Genomic DNA, 19089 nt, shown 5'->3' on the forward strand with positions numbered 1-19089 from the left:
TGCACGCCGAGGTCTCTAGAGTAGCGGTCCGTTGGAAAAAATGATCGTTCTTCCACGAGGAACTTCCTGCTACGGCAAAGTTTCCCGAAAGACTTTCGCCCGTACTCGATACGGTATTAACCGGCGCTCGTCCGATTGTTCTACAAGATAGATCTCCCTGGGAACTCTCGAGCGTTTCCTGGTAATGCATTCTCGATTCAACGACAGCTTCGGCATGCCTTCCCGAAGGAGTTGAGTTCGTCCCTTGGAAATCATCGTGAGCTTGGTCAATCGTTCTCGAGGAATGCTTTTCGCTCGTTCGCCTTCGCCTCTCTGTTCCCGCGCATGAAGCACCCTCGATCTTCCCACTTTGTTTCTGGAAAGATTCTTCCGAACCGTGATCGTTACTCATATCACCATAATCACCTCTCAATATTCAGATCGACACAGAGATTTTCACCATTCTGTTCGTGGCAACGTTGTATAAATTCTTCGCACCCACTCTTCCTATTTTCACTATTCATTGGACAAATTTTTCTTTGTACTAATTTCTATTATTCTTTATGAACACGTTCGCCAGCACAGTTATTTTGGACCGCTGTGCCTAGAACCGTCGACATCGAAATACGTCCACATTTTTTGGTTTAATAACACTGGTCAACAAAATTTAACTTTTTGTTTGTCTTCGAGCATCCAGTTGCTGATTCTTAGAGATTCTTCTGTGTTGAATACGAATCCGTAAACAGTTTTTTGTCATCCCCTCAGTTTGCGAGAAATTTGATTTTTTAAAAAAATTCAAATTTTCAACATTGAACATTTTTTGTGTTCACATATTAATGGTTAATCACTTGATTGTTGCGTCAAATTATTCTGTAAACTCTCCCGAATAAAATGGTATACGTTGTTATCGCATTATCAACATTTAAACATGTTAAATAACGATCAAAGGGAAAAGGACACCCGAAATGCACCGATTTTTACAGATATTTTTCAATTTATTTCAAAAAGTAAGGGTGCAGGACATAATCTGACTGCGTCAGCAGATACAATAAACATTTTTCTTCCGGAAAGCATTAACAGCAATGGTAAGACACGTTCTGTGTTCAATACAGAAGCGAAATAGTTTAGTAAAATCTGCGACGCTGGCAGGAATTGTTCAAAGTTGAAAATTTGCACTTTTTTTAAAATCAAATTTCTGGACGAGATCTTTACGGAATCGTATTCAGCACAAAAAAATCTATAAGAATCAGTATAAACGTTGGGACAAAAATCATATTGACCAGTGTAATCAGATATTTAAGTACTACATTGTGATATTGGAGAACAAAGTTTTATCGCGTAGACGTTAATGAGTAGTGTACGGATAAGTTTGCAGGCTGTATTTAAATGTGTAATTAAAATTTTCCTATCGACAACAGTTTTCTTTGCTATTGAATTTCTCCAAATGACTTCCTAATTCAATAATAATTATATTCGAAACTTGATTGCATGTAAAAGCTTGTAGATTCTTTGTTTTTTTGAACAAGTAAAATTTCAAACATGAAGAAGGTAGACAATGGATGGACTTTTACTCTTGAGCGATGAATATAGTGAACGATTTTGTTAAGATACTGTTGATACAAAAAAAGAACACATCAGGTTAGGTGTAATCGCAGTATGTATGCTGGCTGAATAATCCTGAGTGCTCAAGAGGAACGTACTAGATGCCAAGTACTGGAACCAATCATCAACTACCATGTTTATTCAGATAATAACATACATTTTATCTTGTAATGTAAATATATGGTACTTTAACTTTTGAAATTCATGTCTCCAAAAAAACCATGCCTGATAGAGAAAAGAATTAAAAACATATTTAAATTCAGCGCAAAAAATACTACGAGTGTCACCTATAATATCTGACGTGATGAAAAATTATTTTGTCCTGTTAGCTTTGAATTTAATTTATATCTCCTTTTTCTACTATATGAACATTCCAAATAAGAATATTTTGTGGACGATTATTCAATGTCGGTTACCACTAACCGATGTGGTGGCAAACGTGTTAAATGATAAAAGTATGTATATGCAAACGTGTCGAAAGCTTTTCGTGAATTAATCAGAACGCGGCATATTTCAAAAATTCTTGGGGAACAGTTCTACTTTGGTGTGTGGGAATTACGAGGTACATATTTTCGAAATACACAGAATACAGTGACACGTATATACAGGGCGAACCACGAATCGTGATCAGCAGAGATTACTCTGTTATTAGCAGTCCGATCGAAAATGTTTTTATCAGGTATAGCATGGTTTCAAGAGAGATTTAATGTGATGATAGCAAATTTTTTGTCAACTCTTTTTTTTTCATGATTTTTCAAGGTTACCTTCAATTTTTTGCAAATACACCTATAATTTTTTTACGCCTATCTGTTAGAGGATTTCAAGACGAATTCGGTAAGTGTAACATAACATGTGTTACTCTTCTTTTCATCCGGGTCGAGAAAAAATTAAAGAAATATTATAGAGTATCGTATGCTGCACCAGTGTACGTGTACCGATGTTGAGCTCTTGCCTACTATTTGTAAATATTTCGTTCTGTACAATGGAACACATCTAATGATATCTACTGATTCGTGATTCACCTTGTATATGAGCTGCGATTGGTAGCCAACGTTACCGCGGGAGCTCGGCCTGCAACTCGCGCTCTGATTGGTCGGGGTTTTTCGTTAATATCTCGTTAACAAGGCCTCGGATAACATTTTTGCAAAGGAAAAACTTGTTTCATATAATCTCACGGGTCTCCCATTTCCAGGCCCCCCAACATTTTTGTTACACCCTTTATATGCTGTGGCGAATGTGTTAATTATTATTCTGAACTCTGTACAATTATTAAAGGTATGTTCATGCATATTTTACTTGTTAGTTTTATGACTTTACTGATTTTAGTATTCCGAGTTTTATCAAAAGTGTTTCGCGACTTCGCAAATGTTAAGAACCACTGGTCTACAATAAAGTTAATTTCAACTGAAACCGTGTATTGTAATCTACGTGTCAGAGGTATTATTAAAAATATCGCGAAATAATAAATGATTTATCAGTACTATTTAAAAAAGTCATGTGGATTCTGTGAACACGTAGTAATGTCGATAAGAAAACAATCGATCAAACTCTACATACATGTGATCAATGGATCGATAAGAATCGTGCAAGCAACGATAAAATTGTTATTGTTCTCGGTATCGCTCACGTATTTCTTTCAAGACATTGTGCATACATATCATGTGTGTATGGTTCGAGACAGATCATATTCCAAGATACAGCGAGGAATAAAAATATTCGTACAGTAAACATGCGAAAATAGATAGGATCGTATATCCCATATTCATATGTATATTTAAACAAATATCCCCTAAAAGCATATCTAAATTTTAGTAACAACTGGACTGTAGACGTCGACGCAGATTCCATAAAGTTATGATTTACGTAAATCACACCGAAGTTCATTTATTTATATAATTTTCATTAAACATCACTAATATTTGTTTATATTATTCTGCGTATTTCCATATAGACAATAATTAAATACTAAAGTAAAATAATAGTAAACAATAGAAAAGTGAATAATTCGGAGTATTATAAACTAATTTATAACATACTTACTGAAGGAGCGTTCGAGCACCTTCTTGAATAAAGACCGACAAGAAAGATCGATTAACGTAAAAAATTTATCCGTTTGCATTTTTTAACACTTCCGTTACTAACAGTGACTATAGACCAAACGTTTAACGGCCACTGTATCCTATCAGTCACTTAGACATTCATTCAAATTTTGCATTGATTCACAACTTTGGTTGAGTAGAGTATACTTCTTATCCCCATGGTTATCGCTCATTTTTATAATTCCTTATATATTAAAACAATAAAACTTTAATAACAAACCAATACTTTGCATTGCGCAATCTTGGGTAGAATTTTATTCGAATAATACACAGTGAAAAGCAGCAGTATCTAAGAGTGTCGTTCTGAGCTTTAAACAATTAATGAGATTAAATAATTGTACGACAAATATCAATTCATTTATAAAGAAGTATTATTTTTTTATAAAAATTGAAATTTCTACGTTTAAACAATTAAAAATGACGAAATACTTTTTTCTTATCTTTTATTCGTTATTCGAAACTTTTTATCTAGATAATTAGTTTGCCCATCCCCGGGTCATTGCGCGACAAAGTATCAAATGTTTACGTTCTCCCCTTGGTGAAATGTAAGTTCGCGTCGTGATTGCCCCGTGAATCGGCAGTGTATTCGCGAGAAATACTGTCGTAACGAAATGGTTAAACATTATGCAACTGTATATTGCACATACGGAAACGATTGTCGCAGGAGAGTAGCTATTTCTGAAACATTTTTATGCAATTGCAACTAGAAAAGAGTTGGTGCAGTTTCATAAACCACCCTGTATAGGAATTAGTTTGCTTAGCTCTAATCCTAATGCGCTGAACAAGCTCTTCGGTTTTGCTGTGTAAGACTACCTACAGTTAAGTTTAACTACTGTTATCAAAACAAAATAGTTTATTCTTTTCACATTTCTGTGTCATAAAATAGTTAGTCACAAAATAGTTTATTCTTTTCACATTCTGTGACTTCCATCCCTCGTTGCATGCAACATAATAATTTGTGCTTAGAAGAAAGATTATAAAAAGTAACATAAATTATTTACAAAACAGTAACGGGCATTTCGATTTGTATTTGCATGAGGAATATTCAAGTTGCGAATTGTGCCATCTTTTTGAGACACCCTGTATAATTAAGCGTGAATAAACAGAAACAAAGATTGTACTAGGCATTAAGCCTCACTACACAATAAATAAACATACATAAGGTGACCAAACGTCCCGAATTAGGCGGGACTGTCCCAAAATGGTACCGGAATTGGGTAGATAACTTTTTAAAAATATTCGCACTGGCACAAAGTTACTGTTTTCTTTACTTTATACTTGGTAGCGCTATTAACTGGCAACAAATGTTTCTAGAGTAGACTTAATAAACTAAGAAAATAGTGCTTTCAAAAATGACTTTTTTTGAACATGTCCCGCTTAGCAACCTAAAACATCTGGTCACCTTATACATATATCTCACTAAGGAAACCAAGCATCTGTAGTGCCTAGTCAGTGTTAGAGATTATTTTTTAACATCAAGCGTTATACATAGTAAAAGGTTCACAAGATATATGCTAAGAAATAATGAAATTCTTATATTCCTATACGTACTAGATCAATATATTCATATAATTTCATTTTAATTTGAAATTAAAATGTTCCAAGCACCCATAAAAATATACAAGTAAAAAATTAGAAAAACGACCATTACATAATTTTATCGAATTAAATAAAAAATTCTTGATTCACTGGCACAACTAGTACTTCTGTGTTACAGCATAAATTTCTCATGTGCTTTGCGTTCTATTGAGATTATTTTTTGCCATTCTTCATCTAAAACACATCCGTGAGCATGAGAACAAGTGAAAATCGAGTGCAGAATGCACAACTTCCTTGTTCACCGATTAATTATATGCGGTAATTAGATTCGGGAAATAAATGAGTGTGAAAGAGCTCTAGTGCAGTTTCGGAAACAATAAGCCATTACAATTCGCATTTTCTCTCGAGCATCTTTTAACTCGTAGAACACGTCTATGAGAAAGCAATGAACCATGTGGGAGGAAATGCATTCAAAGATTTACACGGTGTTTCTTTAACGAGACCGACTTAATCGGTTATCTGACGAACATTAGATAATTCTTCTAAAGGACAGAACAATAAAACAAGAGAAAGTTATTTTCATATTCACATGTACATCGTAGGATGTTTGAAAAAATTTTTTGTTTAAATATTATCACAAGCATTAATTTTTCAAGAGAGGGAGTTGTTTATTAACATCAAATTAGTTTATAATCACGTGGGTATAAATTTGTGTAACAGATTATTTAATGTAACAGAACCGTTTGTTATAGTCTTCCCTAAGGGTATATGTACACAATATGTATATGAGTTATTACGAAAACATAAATTGCTTACTCATTTCAAAGAAATGTCTGAAAAATGCTTTCAAATTTATGTAACAAACTGATGATATGAAATAGCGTTTCTTAGCACATTTTGTTTCTCTTAGTTTTAAGGAATTATTTACATGCTCTGTGCCATGCAAGCCACCAATTACTCTGGACAGTACAGTAAATCTTCGATTAATGTTCGAAACTCGGAACCGCTTTGGAGTATTTATAATAGAGAGACACGATTTCTTCACTTAATAGATTTCGGGCCGAGTCTCAACAGCTCGCCTTTGTAGTTATACGGCAACGACGGTCGAGGTAACCGACAAAGATTGAAAGCCTGAGCATTAGTGAGACAACACTAATGCAAACGTGAAATTTTTTCATTACTGATTCATTGTCAATGAAATTTTTATTAACACAGTGGTGTGATTTTTCTGATTGAAATAACACTAAACACGGTATAATTTGGATCATAGAGTAGACTAACATTCCTGTGTTATTTTTATGCATAAATGCAGTTGCAAGATATCATTTATTTTATTTTACTCTAATTTTAAACAAAAGCATCGGTTAGATTAGTTAATATAAGGTTGTTGCAAAAGTTTCGACCCTTCTTAAGGTACTTAAATAAAAAAAATTTGAATTTACCTTTATAATATTTTTCAAGTGGCTGTTATATTTTCAAAATAACACACACATACACACACACACAGTCTATTTCTCAACATGTATAGGAGCATTTATTATTAACTTTTAAAAGACTGATGGACAGAAATTATGCAACAACTTAATACTATACTTCATCCACTATAAAAAAGTTATTGGAAAGATATATGTTAAAAAACTGTTAGTTTAGAAAGGTACAGAAACGTACTAAAGAAAGGGTAGGTAAGTATATTAATTAAAAAAAGTACAAGTGCCATTCTGTATAAAAACAACACGGAAATAACAAAGAAAACATGTTAAATTTACAGAAACATCTATTTAGGGAACTAATTATGTATATAAATATTAATTTTTACAACCACTAAGAACAACTTTTTGATACAGAATAGAATTCATTAATATTAAATAACGAAAGTACTTTAAATACTCGTTTAAGGACTTGCATTGCACTTAAACGACTCATAAAAAGAATTACGTAAAGAAGATTTACCTATGTTGTTCATAGAATTTATTTGAAAGTAATCCATTATATAATCAAATCTTAGTAATACATATTTACTATTGCTAATTATTTAAAAATAAATATCAGTAAATAATTATATTTTAGAAATATCTACAGTTATAATTATTTGAAAATAAGTAATAGTTCAAGACAAGATATGTGTAATACATTTGATGTAATGTATCTTACAAGTTCCTGTACGGAATTACACAGTAACTACCTACACTTTTCGGTTCTATGCAGATGCATTTAAACATTTCGAAAATAATTTGAAGGGGTCATCGATCACTTATTCCATAAGAGTGGCAAAAGGAATAAAAGTTCAGACAGTATCAGTTTTCTTATAGGTACCGACGCGTCTGCTAAAGAAAATAACCGCTTGAAGATACATAAAATAATCGGAGCGCAGGAACATCCGTCGGTTAATGCGTAGCTAGAATGCGTTGTATGTCTACTTATGTTTCAGAATTACGAAAACGACCTCAATATTCGCGAACCATTCAAATAAATTGCATTTGTACTAATCTTATTAATTAAGTGTAGGTTCGCTAAAAGTGTCCGAGAAAGTTGTAATAAACACTGCTAATAATACGTAAAAATAAAATCATTAGACACAACAATACATTATAAATAAACTATACTCGAGACTACCAACATCGAAGTTTTATAAGTCATTTTGTACCCTATTAGGAGTATGTTGTATTTTATGTTTTCTAGGGTACATGCTATTAAATGTGGAGGAAAATTTGAACGGACGTTTTCCACCAAATTTTTATTCACGGAAAATTTCCGCTTGGTGGATTATTAAAAAAAATGATGAGATTTGTCACTTTGTTATCAAGTATGCGGGGAAGATAAAGGAATACTGTAGACTTATATAACAATGGTATGCGAAATGTACGCAGAATTCTTGGGAGAGTAAGAAAGTTCACTCAAAAACTAAATCGATATTATTAAAAGGTGTCTAAAAAAACTAAAGTAAAATATTTAAAGTACGGGAAAGTAAGAGGCCTATTTATTATTTAAACTGAAGGCTTAAAAGAAATTATCTTAACATAAAGTTGGTTTTAATGTAACCCAATGTCAATAAAAAAACAAAGAATAAAACTAAAAGTATAATAATATTTTGTATGTATAATTTGTACATTCTTATTGAAGATACTTCAAAAATATTTCGTCGCGGATTAACCTAACATAACCTATATAAAGCGTGCCTTAAAAAACTGTCACTTTTTTCGCAGTTTTACTTCAATGATTTAATAAATTTAAGGAGAAGTATATTTCAATGTAATAATAACAATTACATGACGCATAAAACACATCAGTTAATTCAATCGAATGATAAAAAATGTTCCTATTGGAAAGTCATCCGAACATAACCTAAATATCAGGATATTTTCCAAATGAACTCCATTTCTCTAAACTTAATAATATTCCATATTACTGTTTGTTCTCGCAAAAAATATCATACTAATTATGCAGACTTTTCAATATACATCAACAATCTGCCATGAAATTAATAAAACCTTAACAAATAAGTAGATTCAAAATTGGGGCATAACGTCAATTTTAAAAAGTGTTCTTCATTGAATTAACCCACATTTTCGACAAAATCATTTCGACAACACTTTCATTTATTGCGACTGGATTCATGACATATCAATACATAAGAACCCTGCTTTTCATTTCACAAATACAGTAGAACAATAGTAACTCGTATTTGGACATTCTATTGCGACGATTAATTCACAAAAATCTTTGACGACTCGTTTGCGTGTAGAACTCATTGATAAAAAATTGTGTTAGCTTTTTAACACAACAAAGAACATAATATTACGTATGCATATGCATGATTACCAATATACGTCACGAACAAAAACATGTAGAAGAAAGTGCACTAAACCATTGATTCACTGTTAACTGTCATTTCACGATATTTTCACTGAATCCACGTTAAAGTGGTGTGCATTAGAAGAACAACACTTCAACAATGCTTTTTTGCCGATAGGCGAACTTGCAGAGGCACGAAACGAATGCATTAACATGACATAAGAACAGACGGACAACATCCTCCCAACGTGGAGGACAAGCGGCGACTAAAGTACGCTATGGAAGTTCCAGAGCAGTGCCGGGTCGAGCGCTCTGATTGGTCGAGAACTCTTCCGGGCGACTAGTATGGTTGGACAGTCGACAAAAAACTGACTAATTAGATGTGACTTGTTATCAATGATGCGTAAAACGCCAGTTTAAACAAAGAATGAGTATTTCTTGAAACGGTTCATAGATATTATTGTTGCAGTGGAATAATTGTTTCAAATACAGTGCTTGCTATGGCTAGTCTTTCAAAATAAAATAATAACATTTTCAAAAATTACCGTTATCTAAAGTTGTAAAAATCAATAATCAGACTTTATCGTAGAAATAAACTACGATAATTTGTATACTTTTATTTTAATTGAACTTATAAATATCGGTGTTTTATAAAGGTACCTTGAAAGTAGAAAAAAACTTTACCGGAATGGCTAAATAGACGAACTCTTCCGTTTGAGGCGGTGTATGTAATACTTGACAAGAGAAATCGACTAAATGTCAGATAATACTTAACAACTCGAGCTCTTTAACATAAGCTTGGATATTAAAAACAGCATATAATTAACGTTAAAATTAATAAAATAAAGGTAAGAAAGAAGGTCGGAATTTTAAGACATAATTACTTTATTACACGCATACATACGGCTCTAATGATTTTGGCCGTTAATAGTTGAGCGGCTAATGGTCCGAACGGCAAAGAATTATTAGAGCAGTATGTACACACATATCATTTTAATGATTCTTACCGTTCGTAGTTGGGTGGCTAATAGTTTAGCCGACAAAAATCATTTGGTCGATGGGCGACAGAAAGTTATTTTCTTTATAAAAGTGAACTAGATTGAAGTTAAATATCTAAGAGAAACATTATACACAGTGTAACGTTTTTTAATTTTGAATGCAATTTTTTTCAAGGAAAACTCATTGAAATGAATCACCAATGGAATGACTATAAGTCTTGAAAAAATTATCACAAATACCAATAACATAAGTGAACGATAAAGCTGGACTTTTATCGTCGAATATAGTACCTTGTTCGGTTGACACAATGGTTAAGCTGTAAATATGATTTATGAGAAAGATAAACGAAATACGCAATTTTCTTGATAAGTCGTTCAGATGTAACAATAACTAATAGCTGCTTGGTGGTCACAATTTCTTTGATTTCTAACCAATGTGCTAGATTTGCGTGAACAATTTTAATGCAACAGGTAAAACGAGTTAAATGTTTTATAATTTGGGAATACAGTTACAGTCTAAACATTATCAATACTTAATACTGAAACGTATCAAAGCTATAAAAAATATAACTTATGATTTCAGCAATCTGAAGACCTTAATTTATAACAATCTAATTTTTTTCGTAGATAATTATCATTGTTATTGAAACAGTGTAAAATCTGGCTAAACGTTGCAAAATGTAAAATTTTCATTCCACATACTTTAAAATGATATGGGTGGAACTTCATTTAGCCGAGTCAAAGGCGTGTATATAAAGTTAAAATAGTAAAAAACAGTAAAAACTATATATATAAAAAATTACTTACGAAAGTAGTTGAGGGTCTCCCGGATTTGGTCCGGTGACAATTTCAAATCAGCGTCGACAGACTTTAGCGCTGGTGACGGAATAAACCAGTCAGAGTTTTCGTATCCTGAATGTTACAAACGAAATAAATCATTAAAATCTTTATAATTATATTTGTTTAACGTTAAACACGTTGTAACTAAATATTTTTCTAGGAAATAATTCTTGGAGTGTGATATTATATGGAAAAACTTAATAAAAAGGGTATAACACGTCCTTAATAAAAATACTTATATAATGCCCTGCTACAACATATAATTTTGTAATTTTTCTTGCTTCTAGTAATCCATATTTCTCTTATTTTATACGCGGAATAGATATTTCGTCTACAGACTTTTTTTGGAACGTCTATTACATTGTATGCAAATTTTAGTAACAATCAATTATAGTACTTCGTAGCTATTAAAAATAATACAACACTAATCATCAATTGATTAGATATACAATTTCTTTCATTTTCAAATTTTATGTTAATTTTTCTTTATAAAAACTATACGTATTACGGTACAATAAGATACTGGTCAAACAGAAAGTCACTACTGTAGAAATGTATGTAACAAAATAGTATGTAGAAAACGTAGATTTTTTCATTGTTATTGTACCTACATACACACATATTTGTAAGTACAAAAAACACAAAAAATGGATGTTATTATCTTATTAGGCAATATTTTTATCTAAAAATGAAAAAATTTTATTATAGTCGTTAATACATTTTTACTGGTTCACTACTTTGTATCTTTTATATATTGAAATTAGCATTAGAGTAAACGTAATCAGAAATCGTAAAGTGATCTTTAAGCTGCGTATTCATGAGCGCTGAATCGCTCGTACGATACTCGTTCGGAGTTCGTTCGTGGCTAGTGTAGGATTCATTCAGAATCCGCATGAGCACCGATCCGACAAGTATCCGCACACCTATATATCTACAGAAACATCTGAATACGTTTACACTGACAAGGGAAGGCACGGAAGTGTCCCCATCCGATTTTGATAAAACTTCGTATGTCTGTTAAGCAGTCAAAAATAAGGGATGCGTATTTTTTTTATCGGCTGAGACGCGATTTTAAGGGGTGAAACCACCCCTTGAAGTTTCGACCCGAAAGTACTATCTCGAAAACCAGAGGAGATACATGAAAACTTGTAATGGACGAGATTTTATGTAGAATAATATGGTGCTAACAAATTGTCCAAAATATAATTTGTTTATAACAAAAACATTTCAGATTAAAACTTCGAGGGGTGGTTTCACAAATTAAAGTCGTGTCTGAGCCGTTAAAGAAAAACACATCCCTTATTTTTTATTGCTTAACAGACATACGAAGTTTTATCAAAATCGGAGGGGGACACTTCTGTGCCTTCCCTTGTGAGAGCCATCCGATCGCGTGCTCATTTGAATGTATCGACAGAGAACGGATGGATCGAGTAGCTCGACACATGCTCGATTTGCGCTCGGTTCAACGTCCACACCAATATGTAAAATGTTGGCTTATTCGATGCTCTTGCGATGTTCATACGGATGGAATACTCAGATGAATACGTGGCTTGAGGCAAAATTTACAATAAAATGATTAAAACTTTAAGTGGGAAGATAATTATTTTCAAGTAGCTAGATAACAAAATTTGAATATTTTCATCGTTTTTAATAGCAATACGAGATTGATAATAAGACCAACATAAATAAAGAGCTATTTAATTTAAAGTATAATACATTAGATGTTCTCCGTAATACAATACAACATTTTCAAACAATTAAAGTTTTGGTTTAAACTTTACACAGTTCGATTCTACATTTTTAAGGTCAAGGTTATACTATAGTTACACATATATTTAGTGCTGTAGCCATATTTGCTACTCATATTTTTGTATCATATGATGGAATGAGCAAGAATCGTCAGAGAGCTGCGCTATATGTTTCAACTTTTCTGACGTTAACTAATAAAACGTGCAAAGGATAAAAGTACATAGTTTCGGCAGAAGATATTTACGACAACAGAAATATGTTTTTTTAAATATTTAAATCCAGGAACAGAAGTTATAATAACAATTTGTAAGTACAAGGAAGAGAAATTCTCTTGAATAATGAAAACCATTGTTACGATTCCATAAAGTTTGCATCCTCTATTCAGAAGATGTAGAAACTTTGAATATTAAGGAAATTTAAACAATTGTTATTTATTACCACGTCCGTGAACATACAAATATTTTAATTGAAAGGACAAAATCCTGCGTGTATGAACATTGATATTGAACTTTCAAACGCGGGCATTGATATTCTGTATAGATGTTTACCTTGAAATTGAGTGAGAGTATCGGCTCGTAGACGGTACCTAGGTATTTGTTCCTCTAACAAACTGATGATCTCAACTTCTGGTATTTCACCACCGCTGCAGACCTCTGCAATAAAAGTAAAAAATTATCAAAGTAAAGTAAAATGTATTGTGTTTTGCAACACGTTTTAACAATAAAATTCGCAGTCTATTAATAAGTTTTTGGCTATCAAACGTTGGTTCTAAAAACCTCGTTAAGTAGTCGTTATCATGTAACAATAAATTGGGAACTCTTACATGTGCCATAACACATCGCTATTACCAACCATACGCTAATATAATTGTATCATATCGTATCATTTAGTATTTTACGTAATTTAGTTTAACATTACAACAGAAGGAATCAATAACGTCTATTCGTAATTTAATTATTTCATTTTTGACATTGAACGTTTAAACATTTAGAAGGCCTCCAATAAGAGGCAAATCAAATCACTAGGAAATAATAAAGGCAAAGACCGAGTGTCGGTACAAAATATAAGTTTCTTTAAACCAACATGTACAAACCTCTGTATTATTTAAGAAAAAAGAAATATACATTTCGTACGATATTTTTAATCAATGTATACATTTGTACCATGATCCTTCTCATATTCATCCTTAGATAGTAACGGTAACAAGCCTGGAAAGCGACTATTTTTTATACGACTACTCGATTACTCATAATACGGTCGTCGAACCGTGATGTACAGGGTGTCAAGAACTTACATGTCGCAGCGAGACAAAATGAGAATAAAAAGTCTGAAACGAACCATGGAGTCGAAACTCAATCGTTCTCTTGAAAAATGATATTGAAGCTTCATTCATTTTCAAACCGATTTTATTTGTAATGTAATAAATCTCGCAGTCAAATACAACTCAGATACCATGCTACTGGCGAAGCAGTGGGTATTTATTTCAACCTTCTATCTTATTTTTATCAAAAGTTCTACGATTTTTATACAAAAATGAACAGCTTGTTCCACTGCCAGTCGCAGCTCGCTAACTTGAAACGGGGGTATACCAGTCACTTTTAGAACTCCTTGTGAGACTAATTTCAATTGCTCCAACCTTCTGAAGAGCTCATTTTATGGAGAATATTTCAAGGAATATGAGCTTATTTTCTCTAAATTTAAACACCCCGTGTCCCTCATAGAGAAAATCACAAAAAAAGAATTTGTGTATAATTTTCAGTATTAAAAAATCAATTTTTCATACAACGAAAAATGACTATAGTAGGGCAATGCTTTTAAATTAAAATAATCGAAGAATGAACTCGATACGATAAATACTTTCTGAGATATAAATTCTTGCTTCCATCGGTGTTTCACGAAAATAGGCAAAAATCGCAAACTTCGGCGACCTGTATTTTTTAAACGAATTCGAGAACAGAAAAATGATGGCTTAAGGGTACATTCTCGTGTAAACGCTTGAAAAAACCCATTCTTCTGGATTAAAAAAAAAACTATTACATGTACAGTAAAATTTTTGCTGGTATTTATTACGCCCGTGGCAGTGTTGGTTACCAATCGCAGCGCGTAGCCAATGCTACTGCGGGAGCTTGGCCGGCAACTCGCGCTCTGATTGGTCGGGGTTTTTCGTTAATATCTCGTTAACAAAGCCTCGGATAACATTTTTGCTAAGGAAAAACTTGTTTCAAATCACCTCACGAATCTCCTATTTCAGGGTCCTCCAACATTTTTGTAACTCCCTGTATTGGTATGTGTGCAAGAAACCGTACACTTACGCTCTATTTCTACCCTCCGAACATCCCAACACTTGGCGCTGCGGAGAAAAATAGCCAGTACTGTAAAATAAGAGACGACATACGACGATTGCGGATCCAACCGAAGCCCTCAACGCTCTTACGGCGATCATCAACTCGATCCTACAAATCCAGTCGCGGAACGAACGCACGAAGAAGTCTGATGAACCAACACCGAGCAGTTCATTTGCAAACTCTGAACTGGTTAACCACCTCAGTTCTCGCGTGGAGAAGTACAGTTTCGGTAGTGGGGAAGTTAGGCCTACTGTCCACTAAGGCGTCTCGTCATAGACACGTCAGTGTAGCGTACATGACGATTACGCTACGCTTGTGCGTATTGGAAGCGTATAGGATGCATACAGAAAGCTTAATTTTATGGCCTTATGTTGTAATTATATTCGACGGCGTAAAAGTCAGGAACGATATTGGTTACATCCTTACATAGAATAGAACATAAATGATCATGTATTTCATTCTTTCTACATATAGAATGAATAAAAGTACGTACAAAAATTACCTAAGTGCGTTTGGTAGCTCTGCGAATCAAAAAACAAGACACTAAAATGCGATGTTGTGTTAGCCATATACAAACATGGGTATTTTTTCTATTTTTGTTTATATTTCATGGATAACTTTTTAACAGTCTGTACCAATTTCATGGCCGATATATTTCACACTCAAACACAAATGAACTTATGACTTATGCATAAAAGTAACGTAGAGAAAGGGCCTCCTACCACTTGGTACATTTAATTCGAATACCGAAATAAACGTTAAATTAATTTCACATAAATTTCAATAATTCCCGAGACCAAGTGATAGAACGCCCTTCTCCTGCACTGCTTTTTCCCCTAGCTGAAGTTGAGTTTGCTCGTGAGGGAACATGAATGCCGGCGTATTGTCAGTGCTGCCGCATAACAGTCGTTGCGTGAAGTAAAATGTAACACCTCTTATCTCCTGCGGTAATGAAGTATGCAGATTCAAAGACCATTCCGTGTTACAGTAGGCATTCAATTCCCGCGCTACCGTACTGCACGGAAGGACACGCCCCTTGCTTATACGTCTTTCTCACACACGTGCGCGTACCCTACTCTGTCGCCCAGCGCGCTCAGGCCGGAACACATACGGTGTCGCGTTTAACACGCATATCTCATCACAGAAAGTAAAATGTATGTAATACTGTTTTAACAGTAGAATTACCAAGCAAGTCTAAATGATTTGTCAGTCAGTACACTCCTATAACGATGATTTTAATGTTATACCAATCCACTTTCTAAGATCTTTGGAACTTTTATTATGATATGCAAGTGAAGAAATTAGTTAATTTATAAGTTTGTAAATTTTCAAAAGTTTGCCATGTTTATCGATCGATCAAATTAGACATGCGTTTATTATCGATAGTTCTAGTGTTAATAAAATGTTTGTAGTGTTAATAAAATTTTTATTGGTGCAATGAATATTGATGGAATGAATACTGGTGGCAATGTCATTGTTTCTTGTCTCGCGGATCACACGTAATGGGTAAAAGATGCTAACCAAGCTCAACATTTGTCACTAAAATATGTCACGAATTATTAACTTTTGCACATAATACCTTAATACTTTATTACGCAGCATGTTTAGAAGAATCGATTTATGTAAAAAAAGTATTTTTATTCTATAGTATTTCAATATCATTAATAAAAGAACATAATTAACTTTGAGAACTCAAAAGATCCTTCACCTACGAAGAAACTGTTACTGCTAAGTAATAGCCCTATCCATACTAAACAACTTCTGTGAATAAACTTTTCTGATATCACTAAAAGTAACGAAGATAATTAAGATGACCGTAAAATGCGTATATCCAACCCACCCTATATATAAGTGTGTCGCACAACTGAACGGCCGAGTGGCGGGGAGAACACGCGGGTGATTGGAGCTCGCTTATTGCAGTATTCCTGGAATTCTAGCCCTCCACAGCCCTGAAGGCTGCAATAAACGAGCGCCTACTGTACTTCTTTGTAATTAAGCGTAATTGTTTACGTTGTTTTTAATCACAGCATGCACACTAGAAAATTTTAATCAACCAAAAGCGTATTCAATTTGGTTTCTACAAATGCTTTCGAGCCAATTTCTGCAACAAAATTTCGATATTAAAAAGTACTTTCATTTAGGAATATAATTTAATGCTCGTAGCTGTGTAACATTTTATTTGACCGACAAGATTGATTAAAATATATAGAATTAACGAAAATACTTCGAAATAGAAGGGAATGATGGATGAATGGAATTTAGCAACTTCATTAAAAAATATAAGTCGTACCATCTCTCCATTTGCTAAGAATGCTATCTCTTTTTTCAAGAATCTTTTTAAGCTTTGCGGGGCCACAAGGCCGAGCTGATGCACCACCACCGAGGTTCATAATCCTTTTTTCCACACTAATAATTCCCACTCATCGTTCTTTTTCTAAATATCGGTGTCTCTTTCAGCACAACACTTGAATAACTTAATTTACACACGCACACACTCAGATGTTACATTACAGTTTATTCTTAACAATTGTATTCATCTTTTCATTGCAATTACATTATATTTATAAATGTAAATAGATCCCATAATTCTTTCTACTTTGAGAAACTTTTTTCAAATTAATATTTCTTTAATAAAATGTACAATTGCGTAATCACAAGAAGAAACTATGAACCTTTTTGTTCTTATATATAGAGAATAGTAAGAAATAAAAAGTAGTTATGTAATTGCTATCAGATTTCAATAAATATTATAAGATTATGATGATTGAACTGGAAACGAGAATACTATAATTGTGCTTTTAAAATGCGTTACAGAATTGATAATTTCACTTGTAAACACTTTTTATATTTTCGCACTGCAATGTCTAACAGCTGTCGTCGAGTTTTGCAAACAAATTCGAACACCACTGATAATTGTTCGTAACAGGTGTTGAACGGTTGCAAGGAATGAAACTTGCAAAACTCGTGAGAGTCAAGGAAACGATCGTGTGGATTCACAAGTCGAGTTGGAACTTAGTCTACAGAATGAAACAGACAGAAGGAGAGAGAGAAAGAGAAAGAGAGAGAGAGAGAGAGAGGATTGGGAGGGGAAGAGAAAGAGATAGAGCAAAATAGAACGAATTTACTGGCTGTAGGCCAATCTCGATTTTTTACCAAACCCTGAATAGATCGATTACTAAAAGATTGATTTTTATCAATTTTTCTCACAATTGCTTTGATCTGCCGTTTTAAAAATGGTGGTTTTATTTTCATGGTAATTGAATTTCTGGGTATCTATATTGAAAGATCAGAGACATGAATCACCGGTAAACTTGGACATACATTCTTTAAAACACAGAAGAAAAAACACTATTTTAAACGTCTCATTATTTATATTCATTAATAACTTAGAAAAAATATCTTTTCTATACACTGAAACGTAGCACGTTGTTCCTAAGAGATTTTTTATTTAAATCAAATACTTACAATAATAAACAGTTTTATGTCTTATATTACCGTATTTGTTTTAGTCTTGAAATATTTGGTTTCGTCTTCTCTGTTATAAACAATGACCATTCAACAATCAAAAATAAATTGCGAACTTATTTTAATTACTAATTATTTTACTCAAATAAAAAGCAAATAAGATATTATATAGATATCATTCATTGCTAGGCTAATAAAACAAAACGTGTTAGTTTTAATTACTACGTATTAAGTGTAGTGATTTGTTAAAAATCAAATTTCTTTTGAGACAATTTTTCATGCAATAAACTAGCCTCCGTTGAAGGGAAGTTATGTTTAAATAACTACTTATATTTGCACAATACATTCTTTTTGTCAATCTTAACTTTTCATCAAACAAGACATTTGATATACAAAGTCACTTTAAAATTATTTTATTCAAGTAGTAACGAGGTTCAATTTAAATGTTACTAGGCGCATGGTTATTTTGAAGAAAATTTTATTTTACGACATTAGGCTGCAACATTATGTTTGGATTTAAGTCTACTAATCATTTTAAGATTGATACATTTTCTGCCACCTGACATTTTTAGATTCCAATAGCGCTTTATGGATTCGTCCGAAAATTAATTTCATAACGGTTAGTTACAAGAATGTTGTAAAGAATCTTTGGTTGTTTCATTTCTGTTCCTTTTAGATACT

At 33.0% G+C, this 19089-nt stretch overlaps 1 protein-coding gene across 1 annotated transcript in view; it reads right to left on the reverse strand.

The window, feature by feature from the left end:
• The window catches only part of LOC107189798 (trafficking kinesin-binding protein milt), a 46923-nt gene that overhangs the window by 23942 nt on the left and 3892 nt on the right, over positions 1-19089 (reverse strand). Inside the window, exons 2-3 of the mRNA XM_015578463.1 lie at positions 13147-13251; positions 10817-10921 (exon numbers count right to left, since the gene is read on the reverse strand). The gene's annotated coding sequence lies outside the window, so the exon portion shown is untranslated. The remainder of the gene's footprint in view (positions 1-10816; positions 10922-13146; positions 13252-19089) is intronic.

This window comes from Dufourea novaeangliae, unplaced genomic scaffold (assembly GCF_001272555.1).
Source record: "Dufourea novaeangliae isolate 0120121106 unplaced genomic scaffold, ASM127255v1 scaffold162, whole genome shotgun sequence".
Taxonomy (NCBI): Eukaryota; Metazoa; Arthropoda; class Insecta; order Hymenoptera; family Halictidae; genus Dufourea; species Dufourea novaeangliae.